Source organism: Pinus tabuliformis, chromosome 1_2 (assembly GCF_031772625.1).
Source record: "Pinus tabuliformis cultivar Carrire ecotype Pingquan chromosome 1_2, CPIR1, whole genome shotgun sequence".
NCBI lineage: Eukaryota > Viridiplantae > Streptophyta > Pinopsida > Pinales > Pinaceae > Pinus > Pinus tabuliformis.
In genome coordinates, this window is record NC_142298.1 from 101,190,778 (window position 1) to 101,209,463 (window position 18,686).

Below are 18,686 nucleotides of genomic sequence, written 5' to 3' on the forward strand. Positions count from 1 at the left end.
ACAATTTTGGACAACTCTGCCCCATGCTTAGCGAAGGCTTCCTGTGCGTAGCGTGTTGTCCAGGTGCGCAGCGAGAGTCAATTTTTGCCAGTGAGGGCTATGGAATCACAATTTTTTGAAAAGGAGAGGGAGGAGCTCGATGCTAGGATGGTAGAAAAGTGCAAATGAGTGTGAATGAGATTTTCCATGTGCTTTTATAATTTGATTGGTGTCTAAGTGATTAATGAGGTAGGATGGCCCACCTCACCAATTAACTTTCTTTTTTAGTTTTGTAGCCTTAGGACCTCTTCTTGTAACTTTAGAACCTTAGGAACATCATTACATCTAAAAACACAAATTACATTTGAAATCAAGTTTTATTGAACAAATTTACCTATTGCTACTCCTCATTTGCTGGATTTATACATGAAATGACTGATTTTGTGACCTTAACCCTAATGACCTAATGGTGACACTGAGCTAAATGGAGACCATGATGATGTGACTGAAGTGATATTAATGATGTTTTCATGATGGTAGACTCAACTGAGTGATGAAAGTGACCGACATATGAAATTCTTGAGAGTGTAAATAGCCCTAGACACACTAGCCAGTGACCAAATTTTTATTTGAAGACTCACTGAAATGACAAAAATTTGACTTGACACCCTAACAACACCTTGTAAGAGCATATTTGATCACTGGTGACAGACTGAACTAACTGACACTAACACCCTCATAGATAACCTTACTTTTTTTGCGACTTGGGAAACCAACCAATTCATTAGCAAAACAATATTGTGCCCAACCCAAAGTCTCCCTTTCTCTGAAATTTCTTTGTCCATGCCTTATCACAACCATAAGCTTGCCTCCTGCAAGTCCTATTATGAACTTCTCCTAAAACACTTCATCCTTGGGATACCTTGAATTTGCTAACACTCCTTGGCACACACTCTTATTTGTTCATTTCCAAGCATTTTGACCTAGTTCTCCCTTGTGTTCCCCTGACTCTCCCTAACACTCCTCACCATCCATTGAAACTGTTTGCCATGTGTTAGCACACCTTTTCATTCCTTGGCATTCCCTGGCACTCCTTAGCTATCATGCCCTCACAACTACCCTTACTTTTTTTTAGACTTGGCCAGAACCCAACCAAGTCCTGCCCCGACTACAACAACTTAACCAAGTTATAGTTACTACAACTAGACAATGCCTTGTTCACCTAAGAACTGCCTATAACACATCTTAGGCTACTCATGTCTAATATCAACTCATCCCACTTAACAAGTTACCAATTCAAGGCTCACATCCAACCATGGCCATAAAACAACAAAGAAACACAATTTACATCTTGACATGCCATAGCACATGGCACGTCTAACAATCCCTTAGCCCTATGTGGCGTGTGTTAGCATCCCCTACATTTCTTGGCATGCTTGCACTCCCTAGTACACCCTAGCACTCTCTAACATGCCCTGGCACTCTAGCATGCCTTGGCACTGCCTAACATATAACCTTGTCACTCCCTCCTTAGAACACTTGGAACTCGTTGACACTCCCTATCACACACTCTTATCTCTTCATTTCCATGCATTTTGAACTAGTTCTCCCTTGTGTTTTTGTGGCACTCCCTAACATTCGCTGGCACGCATTGACACACCCTAGCACATGGCACATCTTGGTATGTTTCCTTGGCACTCTAGCATTCCTTGGCACTACCTAACATATCTTGTCACTCCCTCCTTACCACACCTATTTACTCCCTTAGGACACCTGTATCTCACTGACACTTCCTGTCACAAACTCTTATTTGTTCATTTGCATGCACTAATTTTACCTAGTGCTCCCTTGTGTTTCCCTGGCACTCCCTAACACGTCCTAGCACATGTTGACACACCCTGGCACATGGAACATCTTGGTTGCATGTTTCCCTAGCAATCTAGCATGACTTAGCGCAACCTAGCATACCATGTCACTCTCTCCTTAGCACACTTGGAACTCGTTGACACTCCCTGTCACACACTCTTATTCATTCATTTCCATGCATTTTGACCTAGTGCTCCCTTATGTTTCTCTAGCACTCCCTAACACTCCTTAGCACGCATTGGCACACCTTGGTGCTTGGCACATCTTGGTATGCTTCCCTAGCACTCTAGCATGCCTTGGAAACAATGCATAGCATACCTTGTCACTCCCTCCTTAGCACACCTGGAACTCGCTGATTGTAATGTTCTAAACTAGGAAAAGTAGTGCTATGCAAAGCGGACAATAAAAATAACACCATAAAATTAAATCAAACCATCATACCACAAAACTGTCTGGCATGTGTTAGCATGCCTTTTCATTCCTTAGCACGCCCTGGCACTCCTTAGCTATCATGCCCTCACAACTACCCTTGCATTTTTTGCAACATGGGAACCCAACAAAATCCTACCTCAACTATAACAACAACTTAACTATAACAACATCTTGACCAAGTTACAATTACTACAACTAGACTATGCCTTGTTCACCTAAGAACTTCCTATAACTCATCTTAGGCTACTCATGTATAATTTCAACTTATCCAACTTAACAAGTTACGAAGACAAGGCTCACATCCAACCATGGTCGTAAAATTAAACAACTAAGCAACAAATTTTACATCTTGACATGTCATAACATTTGGCACACCTAATAATCCCTTGGCACTATGTAGCATGTGTTAGCATCCCCTGCATTTCTTGGCATGATTTGGCACTCCCTAGCACTCCCTGACACTTAGCACACCTCGTACTCACTAGCTAACACTCTTTGTCACACTCTTATTCATTCATTTCCATGCATTTGAAACTATTTCTCCCTTGTGTTTCCCTGGAACTTGGCCCTAACACTCCCTAGCATGTGTGGGTGCCACACCCTGGCGCTTGGAACTTCTTGGCATGCCTTAGCACTTGGAATGTCTTGGCATGCCTAAAATGCCTTGGAACTGTCTAGCATGTGTTAGTACTTCCTAGCATTCCTTGGAACACCTTGGCACTCCCTAGTTGTCATGCCCTCATAGATAGCCTTACTTTTTTGCGACTTGGGAACCCAACCAAGTCATTGACAAAACAATGTTGTGCCCAACCCAAATTATCCCTTTGCCTGAAACTACTTTGTACACGCCTTATCACAACCATAGGCTTGCCTCCTGCAAGTCCTATTCTAAACTTATCCTAACACACTTTGTCCTTGGGGCACCTGGAATTCGCTGACATTCCTTGGCACACTGCACTCTTATTTGTTCATTTCCAAGCATTTTGACCTAGTTCTCCCTTGTGATGCCTTGGCACTGGCTAGTATACCTTTTCACTGCCTCCTTAGCACACCTAGAACTTGCTGACAATTCATTTCCATGCATTTGAAATGAGTGCTCCCTTGTGTTTCCCTGGCACTTGGCCCTCACACTCCCTAGAATGCATGGATAAAATATTTACAAAATTTGCCCATATCCTACTATCTAGGGTTTGGTTTTTGACTAACTAAAAATGTGATAAATGAAGATCTAATCATGGTATATGATAGAAAAATCCTCAAACTTCATTATCCAAATAGATTTTAGGTCAACCATGCCAAGTTGGAGGTCCACCAAGTCGAATTTCAAAAAGTTCTAGAACCCCGTCAATAATTATGGCCTAGCGAAATTGTGAAAAATGGGTCTCAAAGTGCCACCTATAACTCCAAGATAGTAACTTCTGTGTAAAAAATGAGAGAGGCCTTTTTTTTTTGGTATGTTATGAACAAAAACCTCCTCCCATTTTCAAAAATACTTTCCCATTTGTTCAGAATCCAAGCTTGAAGTTGGTCACACAGAAACGCAACAAATCCTGGCAGAAGCGCAACAAATAGTTGACTTGAAATTTTGATGACTTGAATGAGGTTTTGAGTGTTGCTAAAGACCTATGAAGAAACTTGGAGATGTCCACTACACCCTGGAGCCTTTAAACCATGCAAAAACATCATTTTAGCCTCTTCAAACTTGATTCCAAAACTGACTATCCAGAAGTGCAACAAGGAAGAAAAACTCATATCTCTTTAACAATAACACCTGTGAAAAACCTGAAGGAGGTTATTGTGCTTGGTTCCATGGTTAACCAAAACCTCCTTTGGTTTTCCAAAATTCATCTCCATTTGGTCATAAATATCTTTTGAAAATGATGATAAAAACAGAGTCAAAAGCACAACAACTCTCCTATAGCAATTGTATTTTTGGCATATCTCCCAAATGGTAAATCCAAATGGTCTGAAATGTTTACAGAAAGTTAATATCATCATAATTCATCTCCAAAAAAACTTTCAGCCCAATTAGAGTCACAAATCTCGAGGAAATCCCAAAATGGTTGTAGATGATGATGACTCATTTCTCGAAAACCGTGCATCCTTTTGTGTTGAAATTGAGTGGGTGTTTTCATTTCATCCCTAGTCATCTCCTATAACAATTTCGTGGCAAACGGGTGTGAGGTTTAAGAGATATGATGCGAACATGGTGACTAGGTAAAAGCGCAACGCAAAAGAGCAGCAACTTAGGGGAAGGGAATGAGAGGGAAGGGAGGTAGGAAAAAATATGGGAAAAATATGGGGGATAGGTATGGGTGTTAGGAAAATACTAGATGTGGAATTTCTCAAAAATAGTGAGTAAAAGGGGGGGGGAAGGTCAAAACACAGAGCTAGGGTAAAAGCGCAACAAATTTCTACGGTTTTGGTAAAATAAGGAAATGAAAGGATTTTGATGAGGGGAATGATGGAGAATGGTCAGTGAAGGATGATGAAGGAGGTATAAGCTTAAAACTAAGGCCTTTGGCTCCTGAATGAAGCTATGAACCATGGAAAAGGGAAAGCGCAACAAAAACCCTAGTAGCAGAATTTTGACTCAATCTCTGAGGAAAGAAGGTGCAAGTATGATTGATAGGGTTTGACTGACCATGATTAATCAAAAGACTCATGAAATATGGAGATGACCTACCATGATGAAATGATATCTTCATTTTTGGAGTGGGAGTAGAAATGACACCTATACAATGACTCATACTCTTTGCTTTATAACTTGGCAAATTTTGCTAGTATAGACCAAAATTTGGCTTTTGACCTTGATTGACTTGAAAGATTAACAAATCCTGATTACTATGGAACATAGGACCCTAAAAAAGACCATATCGGATGTTGATCAATATCACCAGGTTTTATGCACAATTGTCATGCTTCTATACATCGAGTACCCATATGGAAGAGTCCTTATTTCATCTAGTATTTAACCAAGACATACCATGCACATGATTTCAAATATATTTCTGCATCTAACTCTTCCTACCATATCTCTGAATACATGAATTCTACTTTCTAAAGAAGAACTCTTATCTAAAGATGTGCATACCTCTTTCCTTCATTTTGTCATCTAGTCAACTTCTTTCGCGAACTGCCTCTTTCTTTGAAGAAAATGTCTATGATGAGGCTCCTTTCTCAAGATGATAAAATACTTCAATTATGCCTTCATGCTGCAACTAAACTAGTAAACTTCTTTGATGCTTGCTTCCATAATATGCCAGACTGCATCCACAAACTTCTAGTGGAATATACTCTTTCCAAGATTCTTCCATATATTGAAGAACCTTTTCATCAAGGATCCTTGTGATCCTTTCATGCTAGAAGACTATTTCTATAACATGCCATGCCTGCAAGAGGACATCTCTGAGGTAAAAAATCTTTGTCAATGTATCATCAGTGAGCAATTCAGCTTGTTGCAAACAAGGCAACGTCCTTGTCACTGCTACAGTGATATGAAACATAAATAAGGATCCTTTAAAAGGGAAAAATGGTGGTTGTTACCATCTCCCATGGATATGCATGAATTTGCTTGTCAAGGAACATGGATCATTTCTTTATAACTTGGCATCAATGGGATTGTTTACTCCTGGCTCCTTAAGCTTCAAAAAGAAGAAACATGCCTGGTCAGGACTTAGGAGTCAGGACCTCAGAATGTTGACCATTCATCACATGTTCTGGGCATATCTCTTTTCTAGTTGCTGGTGTAAAAGGCAGTAGCATGGCAACACCATACCAGCATGTCTTCAGTGAATAGGTTTGCAGTATTTTCCAGACTAGCCACAACCCAAGTATGAATTAATTTGCAGCAAGCCTTTAGGCTTAAATAGAGGTTGTTAAAGTAGCTAAAAAACCTCTTTCCAAATCTGTAATTTTATTACCATTCTGAAAAATTGATCCAGGTGGATGTTGGTGGCCACCCACCTATCCCATTTGGACCCCCACAACTGTCTCTTTCATTTTTTCAGTTTCCGTAATTGTAGCACAATTTACTATTTTTAGCAGTTTTTCGGGGTCCTGAGCTTTCAGAGCCGTTTTGAGGCCCTAAACGACGTTTTTTGGGAAATCTGGGAGCAACATGGGTCCAGAGACCGATGTTGATCTTCCCAAAATTGTAGTGCTCGGATAGATCTTTCTAACGAGCTATTGTACACGTCAAACGAAGATCGGGTGCCAAAGTTACGACCCCGGGAAGTTGATGTACCAACTTACCCAAAACGGGGTCCACAATTTGGTGTTTCATCTTCTAGGGTTAGGTTTTGGGATGTTAAGGGTTTTCCATTGTTTCTCAACAATAAATAGGCCTTCGAGCCTCATTGTAACACAGTTCAAAGGCATGTAGCCGCCACATCTCTTCTCAGAGATAAGCTACCATCGCCCTAGCTGGTTTATTTCCATTTCTGTTTGTAAGCATATTTCAGTATTTTACAATAATGAAATGAAGTATTATCTCCACTGCATATCTGTATTTATGGTTATCTCTGTAATTTATTGCGTTCCTGTTTAAATCCGGATAAAAAATCCTTTACTCAAAAGCAAGGGAACGAGTCCTTCCAACTTTCCTTGTCATAATACTAACAACCTTCAATCGCATTGGAATGACTTGGAGGTCAATGATCCATGTGTGGGGTGCCTTCTAAGACTAATATAGTCTCTTTTCCATTATCAAAACTTTCATTAATTATTTTAAACACCATATTAGCTACTTATGGATCCACAATTAATTTTCTTTTATTTACCTTAGTGTGGGTTGTAACATACATATACAATATAACTACTGCTTCTATAAAGAATTTTCTTGATTTCAGTTTTGGATATAATTTATGTTAATTTAGTTGTAGGATGAATCCCATGATTCAAATTCTGATAAACATGCAACACTGGCTGCCTTAGAATACATAAAGTTAAGCCATTGTACTAGTCTATAATCAGCTATAAGAGAAGATAAGATAATAGTTATTGAGAGATTATCCAAAATGTGAAACATGCCTATTGTAGATAATTCTATAAGAAGGTTTGTTTACTAGCTTCAGTAAGATTTTTTCTTCCTACATCTTGTATTGGCATAGAGAATATTTATTTCATTTTCCATGTAAAAGCTACAAGGTATAATGAACAATTCTGGAGGTCAAGCTACTATTTGTATATCCAACATACAAACAATAGCCAAACAGTAGCTTGACCTCTAGAATTGTTCACTGTTCATATATCATCGCGTTCCTATGTCGCTTGAGGGTTTCCTCCAACAATATTTTGAAAGGATCTCTTGCTCCCTCGTCTTTCTTTTCTTCTGCCATGGGAGCTTGTCGGGGTTTGCGAGGTTGGTCTTGCAAAGGTTCAACCAGTTCGAGCCCTAACTCCTTATACCCTGACTTCATTGGGGACATGCAAAGAGAAAAAATAGAGAAAGAGAAAACTGCTCTGATACCACTAATCTGGACTTATGCACGAATGCGAAAAAATATAGATAAAAACATAAACACAAAGATGCAGTAGAAATAAAGCTTCACTTCATTAATATCAAAGAATTGAAATATGCTTACAGATAGAATAGAAATAAAATAGCTCGGGCGATGGTATCTTATATCTGAGAAGAGATGTGGTGGATACATGCCTCTGAACTATGTTACAATGAGGCTCAAGGGCCTTTTTATTATTGAACAACAAGAGAAAGCCCTAAACAACCAAAACCCTAACCCCAGGAGATGGAACACCAAGAGTTTGTGGGCCCCGTTGGGGTTAGTTGGGCAGCCAACTTCCTAGGGTCATTATAATTTGGTCATATTATCTTCGTTTGGTGCGTACGATACCTCGTTAGAAATATCTCTCTGAGTACTAAAGGATTTACGGCCTATGAAGATGAGCTTGCTGTAGACCTAAAAAAAACTCCGTTTAGGGGGTCAAAATTGCTCAGGAAGTTCAGGACCCAAAAAACTGCTAAAAATAGTAAATGTTGCTAGAAACAATGAAACTAGTTGGAGGTCTAGGTGGAATAGGTAGGTGACCACCAATATCCACCTGGATCAGGCCACCATCAACAAGTAGGTCAAGTGTTATCTTGTTCAGGATAGATTGGTTGTTAAAGGACTAACACCGAGCCCTAGTTGTATTCCTTGTATCAATGTGATTGTAAAGGGTCATGATCCCTGGTATGGGAGCTCTAGCTTGTTGTATTATAGTTTGTAATATAATGAAGAAGGGTTTGAAAAAGTTAAAAATTGTCATGTGCATTAGTTGATTCCCTGATGTGTGTATATTTCATCGTGCATTAAAGTAGATGTGTTGTGGTACTTGAGCGTGTTTGCATCAAAGATTCTAAGACCAAACCCAAATTATCATTTGTCGTGGAAATTCAACACATGCCTTGTTCACCTAAGAACTACATGTAACTCATCTAAGGCTACTCATGTCCAATATCAACTCATCCCACTTAACAAGTTACCAAGACAAGGCTCACATCCAACCGTGGCAGTAAAACAACTAAGCAACACAGTTTACATCTTGACATGCCATATCACTTGACACGTCTTAGAATGTCTTGGCACTATGTGGCACGTGTTAGAATCCCCTGCATTCCTTGGCATGATTTGGCACTCCCTAGCACACACTACCACTCCTTGATATGCCCTGGCACTCTAGCATGCCTTAGCACTGCCTAGCATATAACCTTGTCACTCCCTCCTTAGCACACCTGAAACTCACTGACACTCCCTATCACACACTCTTTTTCATTAATTTCCATGCATTTTGAACTAGTTCTCCCTTGTGTTTCCATGACACTCCCTAACACTCCTTGGCACACATTGACACACCCTAGCACTTGGCACATCTTGGCATGCCGCCCTGGCACTCTAGCATTCCTTGTCACTCCCTCATTAGCACACCTTGAACTCGATGACACTCCCTGTTACACACTCTTATTCATTCATTTCCATGCATTTGAAACTAGTGATCCCTCGTGTTTCCCTGACACTCCCTAGCATGCTTTGTCACACCTTGGCACCTGGCACATCTTGGCATGTTGCCCTGGCCTCTAGCAAGCCTTAGCACCGCCTAGCATACCTTGTCACTCCCTCCTTAGCACACTTGGAACTTAGTGACACTTCTTGTCACAAACTATTATTCATTCATTTCCATGCATTAATTTGACCTAGTTCTCCCTTTTGTTTCCCTGACACTCCCTAACACTTCCTAGCATGCGTTGGAACACCCTGGCACCTAACTATTGGATGTATGTCTTACACTAACATGGCAACTCAATTTTGTGCCTTACCCCTTCGATTAGACTCCAATAATAACCAAAGGATCATGTCTTATGAGTCTTCAATGCCTAAAAAAATGCTCGACACAATACTCAAGAATTTGTTTTTATTCACTAAAGAATGAGGCTAGTTGTGTTTGTGTCTCTTCCTTTAACAAATATGTCCACTAACCATGTGACACGACCTATTATCACCACATTAAGAATAGTTTGACTAGGTGGCGAAAGGGCCAAGGGGCTCCTTACTCATGTTGCAAGGGGCAACACCCTATAATTCTAGTAGTTGCTAAAAAGACACCCCTTTTATCTAAATCCTTTGCACTTGCATTATAATCTGCAAGCATAGTTTCATACAAATTAGTGTGCTATCATACCACGAGAAAGTTTATGAAGGCTCTTTATCATAAAATAAGATTTCGTTGCATTTCTTTCACAAAAAGAAAAACACTACAACATGAACAACAATCCAAGAAGAATGAAACTTTGTGGCCTCAGGAAGATGTTTTCCTAACAAGATTGCATTCCATCTAATATTAGCAAGGGTCACTAGCAACCCAAAGACTTTGCCAAAGCCCATGTAGATTTGGCCAAGGGACAAAACTAGAACACATGTTTTAGGGTTTTAATTCATCTACAATGGGAGCACCATGAGTTCTAAACTCTCAAGTATATTAATATTCTATTTACAAGTATGTCCCCCATCATTAATGATTATACAAAAAAGACTCTTTATGGCCTTACCATCGATTTTCATAGGGTTCACTACAAGGAGACCTAGGTTTTTCTTTTGACAAAATAATTTTTTCAAATAACGATCAAGGATAAGGTTAAAATAAAGCCACATGCAATACATATTAGGCTCATGTTTCATGAACATTAAAGAACAACCCCATTTTCAATCTCACTACCAATATTTAGGTGATTGAATTATTAACATAAAAATGAGACCAATTGAATCAATTTATAAACTTGTTCCAAAATAATATTATTAGGGTTAGCTAACATGTATGTAAGCTTGAACCACCACTATCGAAACTAAACCCTTAGATGCTAGTTTAGGTACATAATAACATTTATTTAAAATGAAAAGTGATCAATAATTGGTTTCTACACAATTTTAATATTAATAAAACAATATTGATTTAAATTAAGTTGAACTCATAGTAATAATCGATTTCTCCAAAATTCTAGTAAAAATCACGGTATGATCAAAGTTCCAATAAAATTTAGAAGTAAATCGAAAGTATCTCATACTTCGACCAAGATACACTTTTTCAATTTTTATGGAATAATATTTATTTTAGACTATTATTTTAACCCATTTATAAAAAGCTATTGAAATGCATCTTTCTCGATAAATTTTAATCAAAATTTAATTCAGTTTTACATTATTGGAGTGATGAATTTTGTTTGTGTGTTATAGTAGCGGATTCATTATTCTTGCAACATTGTTTCGGGCTAACTAAAGGCTGGGTAACTAATACCTTAGGGTCACACCAAAAACCCAAGTGACGGAGGGAAAACAAAAGCTTAAATATTCATCCTCAATTTGGTCATTAATTTCATCTCTGAGCAAAATTCCGTCACTGGAAAAATGTCGACAGAGGTTCCTGTTCATCACCAGAGGTCGACATCATCAAGCATAGACTTATCTTCGCCATATTCAATGGATCCCTTGCTTCTCATCCTAAAGCTTCCTTATAGTGCTCTCAGAGTACCCCGCATGCGCCTGAAGGTGCCCTCCTTTTCGCTGCCCTCAACGATGATTGTCTTCTCCCTCGTCTTGGCCACCTATTTCTTGGTGGTCTTCAGCTTCATCTACGATGTCATCATCGAGTCACCGGGCATTGGGAGCGTGAAGGGTCCTGTCACATGAACATAAAACCGGTTGTCTTCCTATCTGGAAGAGTGAAAGGGCAATATATTATCGAAGGGCTCTCATCGAGGTTTATGTTCTTACTTGGTGGGGTGGGGATAATTTTGCTGGACTTGGCCCTGGACAAACACAGAGTGAGGAGCGTCAAGGTCTCTTTTGTGGTGGCCAGGGTTTCTTCTTTGGCGATCGCTTATATCATGAGTAAGTTATTCGTTCGCATCAAAATTCCATCTTATTTATGTTAATCGGGGTTATGAATAGCGAATCTAGACGTTTTAGGTCCATTGCTAGTTTAGTAGAACATCTGTACTATTTTTTTGATTTTATGTTTAGTGTAACAGTTTTGGCCTTTTTGAGTAATTAGCTGGCGTAATGGAAAGGCTTTGAAGTCTTTAAATTTTTTATTGCTAGGTTTTGAAATTCATTAATGATATGGTTTGAAATTTGTTAAATGCCAGGATTGACTTAGCAAAAGAGTTGTTACCCTCGTTTATGTGGATGCTAGGGTTGTATAGTTCAATTTATTAGAATAGTTATATTAAGATTTATGGTGCCTGAATTGCAGATCAAGGAAAACAATCTTTTTTATTTTTTTCCGAAGAAAAAATCGCAACAAAAAGTTACAATACATGCACTATGTGCATTCAACAAAAAACCATCTGTCAATGGCCAAAGCCGTGAGTAGTACAACCTCCAAATAATTTGTGTGTGATAAAAACCACCCTCAGATCAAACATCAAAATTGTTATGTCCACACAACGTGGGAGCAGAACTGATATATATTGATCTGTTCATAATAAGTCCTATCTAGCAGTAAATAAAAATCATCAACTGACCTTTGTAACCAAAATATTTACATCAAACTGTTAAAAAAATGGTAGAGAAATATAATCTGTAGCTTGACATAGAGGAGAAACACAAAGCATCACATATCTATAAAAGAGTGGTGCTGGAAAATTTGGACTGCCCCATTCATATGTTCTGTGACTTGCCAATTGCTCATAGCCTTTCTAGCACCTTCCTTGGATAGAAAATTTGCTTCATGGTTCCTTTCCCTGTAGATATGACAGTAGGATATATTATTAAAAGCTTGTTTAATCTGAAGAATTTCTTCTAGAATGGGAAGGTGTGTGGTTGTGACATCTTTGAACTTCATTAAACCAATTAATAACATTTAAAGAATCCCCGAAGATTGGAAGAGAGAAACAATCATATTCTAGAGCCTAGCAGAGTAGAATCTTTAAAGATATAAGTTCAGAAAAATTATTAGATCCTCTGCCTAAACCAATTTTTGACTTCATGAAATTATGTTCATTTATGAAAAGAACGAGGCCACCACCACAACTATTGTCCTCACTTTGAAGCACCATCAAAATAAGACCAAGGAATGTGTTGATTGATCTCTTCTTCAATGATATTGCGAGGCACGTGAATAAAGTCTTTTGACGAAAGGAGAGCATAAATTGCACCCACTTCAGCTCAATAAGATTGGGTGCGGATGAGGAGTCCCTAAAAGTGGCTTTGTTCCTGGCAAGCTAGACCCCCAACAAATGAGGGGAGGGATGTTTCTGAGGGTCTCGTTGTTTGACGAATCCCACTGCGACTTCCAAGCCTCAATCAAGCTATTGTTTCCTCTCCACTGCAAGTTGCAATTCAATATTTTCCTAGATTTAACTCAAATATGCAGTGAGAAAGGGCAAAAAAAAACAAGTGTGAGATAGACTCTTTAGCATTTTTACATAAAATACACAAGTTGGGACCTTTTTATATTTTTTTGTAAGTTGTTGCAAGTTGTCACTTTGTTTTTTAATAAACACCATAGAAAAAGTCTTGACTTATACTATCTGGTGACTGTATCCTAATTTTTGGGGACTTCTACTATCTAGTGACTGTATCCTAATTTTGGCGTATATACCCCAGAAGGAGAGTGAACACAACACAAAAAGTCCACCCTATCTCTTTTTCTGACATTTGACCTTCTGAGAAAGATAATATAATCCTACCACATATCAGCATGCTCTCCTTAAAGGCCCAAATGAGCCACATTCTGCCAACCTTGCCACCAGAAAGTAGTCCAATCCTCATCCACAACCTGATTGTGGAAAACTTTGTCGTGCTCATTCAGGAAAGCCACAAGATCCAAAGGAAGTCTAAAATTAGCTTGGAAGCCAACCCATGGTTCCAAACTGATATTAACTTTCTACCCATTGCCCACCTTCCAAGTGAGGCCACCTCCAATAATATTAAATGAAGCTATAACAACTTTCCAGATAATTGAAGAGTTTGGCACCATTTTATTCAGTTTTCTGATCCATTCATCAAGCGAGAGGGGAAATGTATTTCCTGAAAACTACCGATGTCCACAGGCTCTTTGTGGAGAGAAGTCTCCAACTGACTTTTGACGAAAGGGTTTTTGAAAAGATAGAAAGATGTTTAAGGCCCCATACACCCCATGATTTGGGCAAAGCATGAAGTATCCCTGAGAGGCACACATGTTATATTTTGCTGCGTTTAAATTCCCTAAGAGATGCACGACCATTTCTGTTTCTGATACACCTCCCATGAAATTAAGTGGAACTAGCAAGGTGATCTCTATAGGATTGTAGACTCAAGCATTGAAAAACAGATCAATGAGATCACGTTTCCTCAGCAGCTCGTAATCTGAATGACAAATGAAAAAGAAATAGATATTTCCCTTTACAACAAGCCACTATTCCATTCTGTCTCCTCTTACTTCAGACTTTATCTCACAGTAATCTGATTTGGAAGGCCAAGTCAGAGATGGACATATGCAAGCATTCTGAGCAAGACAGGTACAAATACATTAAACTCAACAGATTGGCAGTTGCCTGGAAAGTACAAAGAACATTTTTTTCGATTCTGCATGGACAGGCAGTGATTTCAACGATATTTAACCATACAATAACTTCTATTTTAAATTCGATAGAACCAAATTGAGATAAATGAGAGCTCGATATGTATTTATGTAAAATAGAGAAACCAAACAGCTAATCAGGATAGAAGCTTGGGGTTTTGTTGTATGCTGTTTGAGTTGACTATGTATTACATGCCCAAGAAATGATGAATGGAAAGCAACAATTTAAAATAGGGCCCATTGAGACAATGTTTGGTCAATCATGCACTCTCTTTGGCTGCTTTCCTTCGTCTTTTAACTGCTCATCCTCGATGTAGATGCACGAAACCTATGAATTTTCTTTCCCCATCAAGGCCAGCCTATGATTAATTTTAAATATATTCCTCTTGTATGGGCTTAATCTCAAACAGCAAGAACAAATGACAACGGAATTGGCCAAATAGATATACCAAGCTAGAACAAACCTTTTTAATTCCCCAAAAAATCATAAAATTGGACAAATTACTTATCACTGCTTCTGTCCTGAATCTACAGACAGGTACTGAAAGCTCCTCAGTGAATCCTCAGGCGTGCCCTTCATTGATGCATTTCGAATACCAAATATCTTTGACACAACAATGACAACATCATAACCAAACTCAGTAACCCTTTCATAGGAATCATTGTCTCCAGCAACACATAATGAAGCCTGGTCAATCACCTCACCTGGCCAATAACACGCACAACAAATTCGCTCCAATGCGCATGGTGGTTTGGCCCTCCATAACCCTCAATTTCTTACAACGATTCAACCTCAATTTTCTCCAAAGATTCGGCCTTCAAAAACCCATGAATTTTCACAATGATTCGGCCTCTAAAACCCATGAATTTGTACAACGATTCAGACTCCAAAGACCCACGAATTTGCCCAGTGATTCAGCCTCCAAAAACCCAAGAATTTGGACAGTGATTCAGCCTCCAAAGACCTACGTATTTGTACAACGATTCAGCCTCCAAAGACCCACGTATTTGTACATTGATTCAGCCTCCAAAAACCCACGAATTTGCACATTGATTCAGCCCCTTAAAACTCACGAATTTGTACAGCGATTCGGCCTCCAAAAACCCATGAATTTATACAGTGGCTCGGCCTCCAAAAACCCGTGAATTTGCACAGCTATTCGGCCACTGCGAGTATCACGAATTCGGCTCCAGTGAATGGCAGACTTGGCCTCAACAATTAATGGATGCGGCCCTCACAAATTTGGCCCTTCTGAACCCTCGAACTTGGCTTGTGAAAATACAACAAATTTGGCCCAGATAGATAATGAACTCAGCCTCCAGAAATACACAATAAATTGGGAGCTAGTGTTTCAATCCTGTTGAAATTTCACATTCCGGGAACAAAAGATAAATCTTCCACTGCTAATCAATCACCTCAGGCTGGTAGGAAAGCAGCTCTGACACCACTGTAATATCCCTTTTTCAATATTCAATACTATTTCTGACAAATTCCTTCAAGATTTTTTCTCGTAAACATTCGGCAAATTAAATTGAAAATAAAACAAGGAATTTGCTGGAAATATCCCTTTTTAAAATTATGAAAGGGCAGACCATTTGACTATCATATGTTTGATATTGATGGGTATTCCAGAAGGCATTATGTCTTCCTTGTTGGGTGGCAGAGTGCCCCCATTTATCTTTCTGGGGCAGATGGTGTGAAGCCCATGTAAGTAGTGTGTTTCTCCCTATCATTGTGTATTTACTATTTGCATATAATTTTTGTGGACACGATGAATATTTCCTTATTTTCCATTATCTTTGGGTTTATTCTGGAATCTGCTATATTCTCTGTTTTTGTGCAATATGGATCATTTATTTTCTTTACAGTGAATTTGCTTGGAAATTTTTTGCTATTGCTTGTAATGTTGGCCTGAAAACTTATTTCAGGTAAATAGCCATCTATTAGAGAGTTGCCGCTGATACCTTGTTCAACACAATTTTTCTGTGCAAATGTCATGTGACATGCCTCATGTTCATTCTTTTCCTCTACTTTCTTGTATAGAATGCAATGACGGAGAATCCCAGCTACCCATCTTAGAGTTCCCAGTGACAGATCACAGTGATTCCTTTGAGGTAAATTAGACAGAATTCAAAATAATTCATCATTAATTTTTCAGATATTAATAGTAAAAACAAATATAGTATGTTGTTCTCCATAACGTTTTCTCAAAAAGTTGAAGACTTTTTTTCATGCATCAAGATGCAAATGCTGAATTTTCAAATACTGAATATTGCAATTTGTAACTTAAGAGAATGATCTTTTGTTGCCATTTAGTCTGGTCACAATGCTGAGAGCTCAGTGACACTGCTGAAGAGTTCCCTTTCAAGAAATTCAGAGAAGTATGAAGATGGAAAGCTGGATGTAAATGTCAGAACAATTAATGTTTCTACAAATGCATCTTCAACTGGATCAGGGACTGGAACTCCTTCTGCCAGTAGTACAACAGGTTTTGGTTTTTCCAGTCCTCGAAAGAAAACATCAGAATTTAATGTGGGTAAATCCATCTTTGATAAAATTCTTAATCCAAGCATTACACAGCGCCCAGATTTTGCTCCTTATAGAATTGTCCTTGGAGATGTAAGGGAAAAGGTTTGTTACTCCATTGATTCTGTTTCTTGTTTGCAAAGAATATGTTCATTTTGTCAAATATCTTGGGGCATCTAAGTTTGGATGTATTTTATGTTTGTTTAGATCAGCTAATGTTTTGAATTGAATTTATCGTAGTTAGGATTAACGTTAAAATTTGAATCGTACCTTGTTCTCCTTTCAAATGTTTCATATCTAATGTGCGTCTGTTTATACACTTGTGCTTATAGCTTATCACTACACGTAGGCGGATTGAAGAGATCTTGGAGGGCATTCCCTGTGATTATGACCCTAATCAGTACTATGAAAATTCAGCACAACTTTTAGAACCTCTGATGCTTTGCTATGAATCAATGGTATTTCTAAAGTTCTCTGTTTGGAGTGAGCATCTGCTTTTCCTGCCGGGGTGAAATGTGCATCATTAATTTAGTTCGTTTTCTGCAGCAATCATGTGGGTCAGATATCCTAGCTGATGGACGCCTGGCTGACCTTATTCGGCGGGTTTCAACATTCGGAATGATATTGATGAAACTTGATCTGCGCCAGGTATTTATCATAAGTATGGTTCAAATGTTCAACTTTATAATTTGAACAATCGACTGTCAGATTTATCAAATTTTGGTGGATCAGGAATCTGGCAAACATTAAGAAACTTTAGATGTCATTACGGAGTATTTAGACATGGGTACCTATAGTGAATGGGATGAAGAAAAGAAGCTGGAATTTCTTGTAATTGTGCTCAAAGGCAAGCGGCCCCTTGTTCCCCCAACTATTGAGGTAATTTACTCCATGCTAGCATATAAATAGTTTGACATGTATGTTTATTATTATTATAGTATGTGCAAAATGTGTTGGTTGTATGATACTTTATAATTGCATTCTGTTTTATGTTAACCCGATTGAAAATTAAATGCTTATAGATGGTTGGGGATCAACAGTTTGCACAACTTCAGTTGGAATCATTGCAATGGCAAAAATGTGGGGAAGATGGAAGACATATTTTGACCATGAAAATTGTGACATCACAAGAGAAAGCAAGGATTGAGAGGAACCACTAACAAACCCTAAAACCTGCAATAAGAAAGGAGAAAACAACACTTGATAAAGAGTGAGCAAGTGCACTAGTTGTGAACCATAGATGCACTAGAGTAAAATACCATAAGAGTGCTATATAGAGATAACTGATCACAAATGTCACACCAAGATAGCGAGAGGGTGCAATAGTATATGGTGCCTGCAGGATACACTTTTAGAGAGAAAAACAGCTCACACTGATTATTTACAAATGACACTTAAGTGTGTATTTATAAACATCTCAAGAAATAGCATGCCCTCCCCATGGGGGCTTATGGACCCACATTAGATTGACTAGGTCAGCCTTAACATATGTTGCAGTAAACTTGGGACCCCCCTGTTAATTTTCCACTCTTCTATGCTAGTACAAGTTATCAAAAAAAGATTTACAGTATAATCCTTGTAGTATATGCGTAGATTAAAAATTACAATGCACTTCATTTAGGACCTGAGATCAATGTTGTTAAAAGCGCGAGCGGGATTTAATCGGCGCCGGGAAAAAAGCGGAAAAAATCGAAAAAAGCGGGAAAAAAGCGGGAAAAAAGCGTTTGGCACAAAAATATTCATTTTTTTTCAATTTTTTTAATATCTAAACCATCTACAACATAAAATAAATACATTGACACATAAATATGATAAAAAAACTAATATA

At 38.5% G+C, this 18,686-nt stretch overlaps 1 pseudogene across 1 annotated transcript; it reads left to right on the forward strand.

Annotated features, from left to right (window-relative positions):
* The first annotated feature begins 11,126 nt into the window (after positions 1 to 11,126).
* On the forward strand, positions 11,127 to 18,476 carry LOC149204684 (uncharacterized; annotated as a pseudogene). Its single transcript, XR_016252389.1, has 6 exons — positions 11,127 to 11,657; positions 16,376 to 16,446; positions 16,649 to 16,963; positions 17,191 to 17,316; positions 17,405 to 17,506; positions 17,591 to 18,476. The product of XR_016252389.1 is annotated as an uncharacterized LOC149204684 (transcript).
* Positions 18,477 to 18,686: the final 210 nt, after the last annotated feature.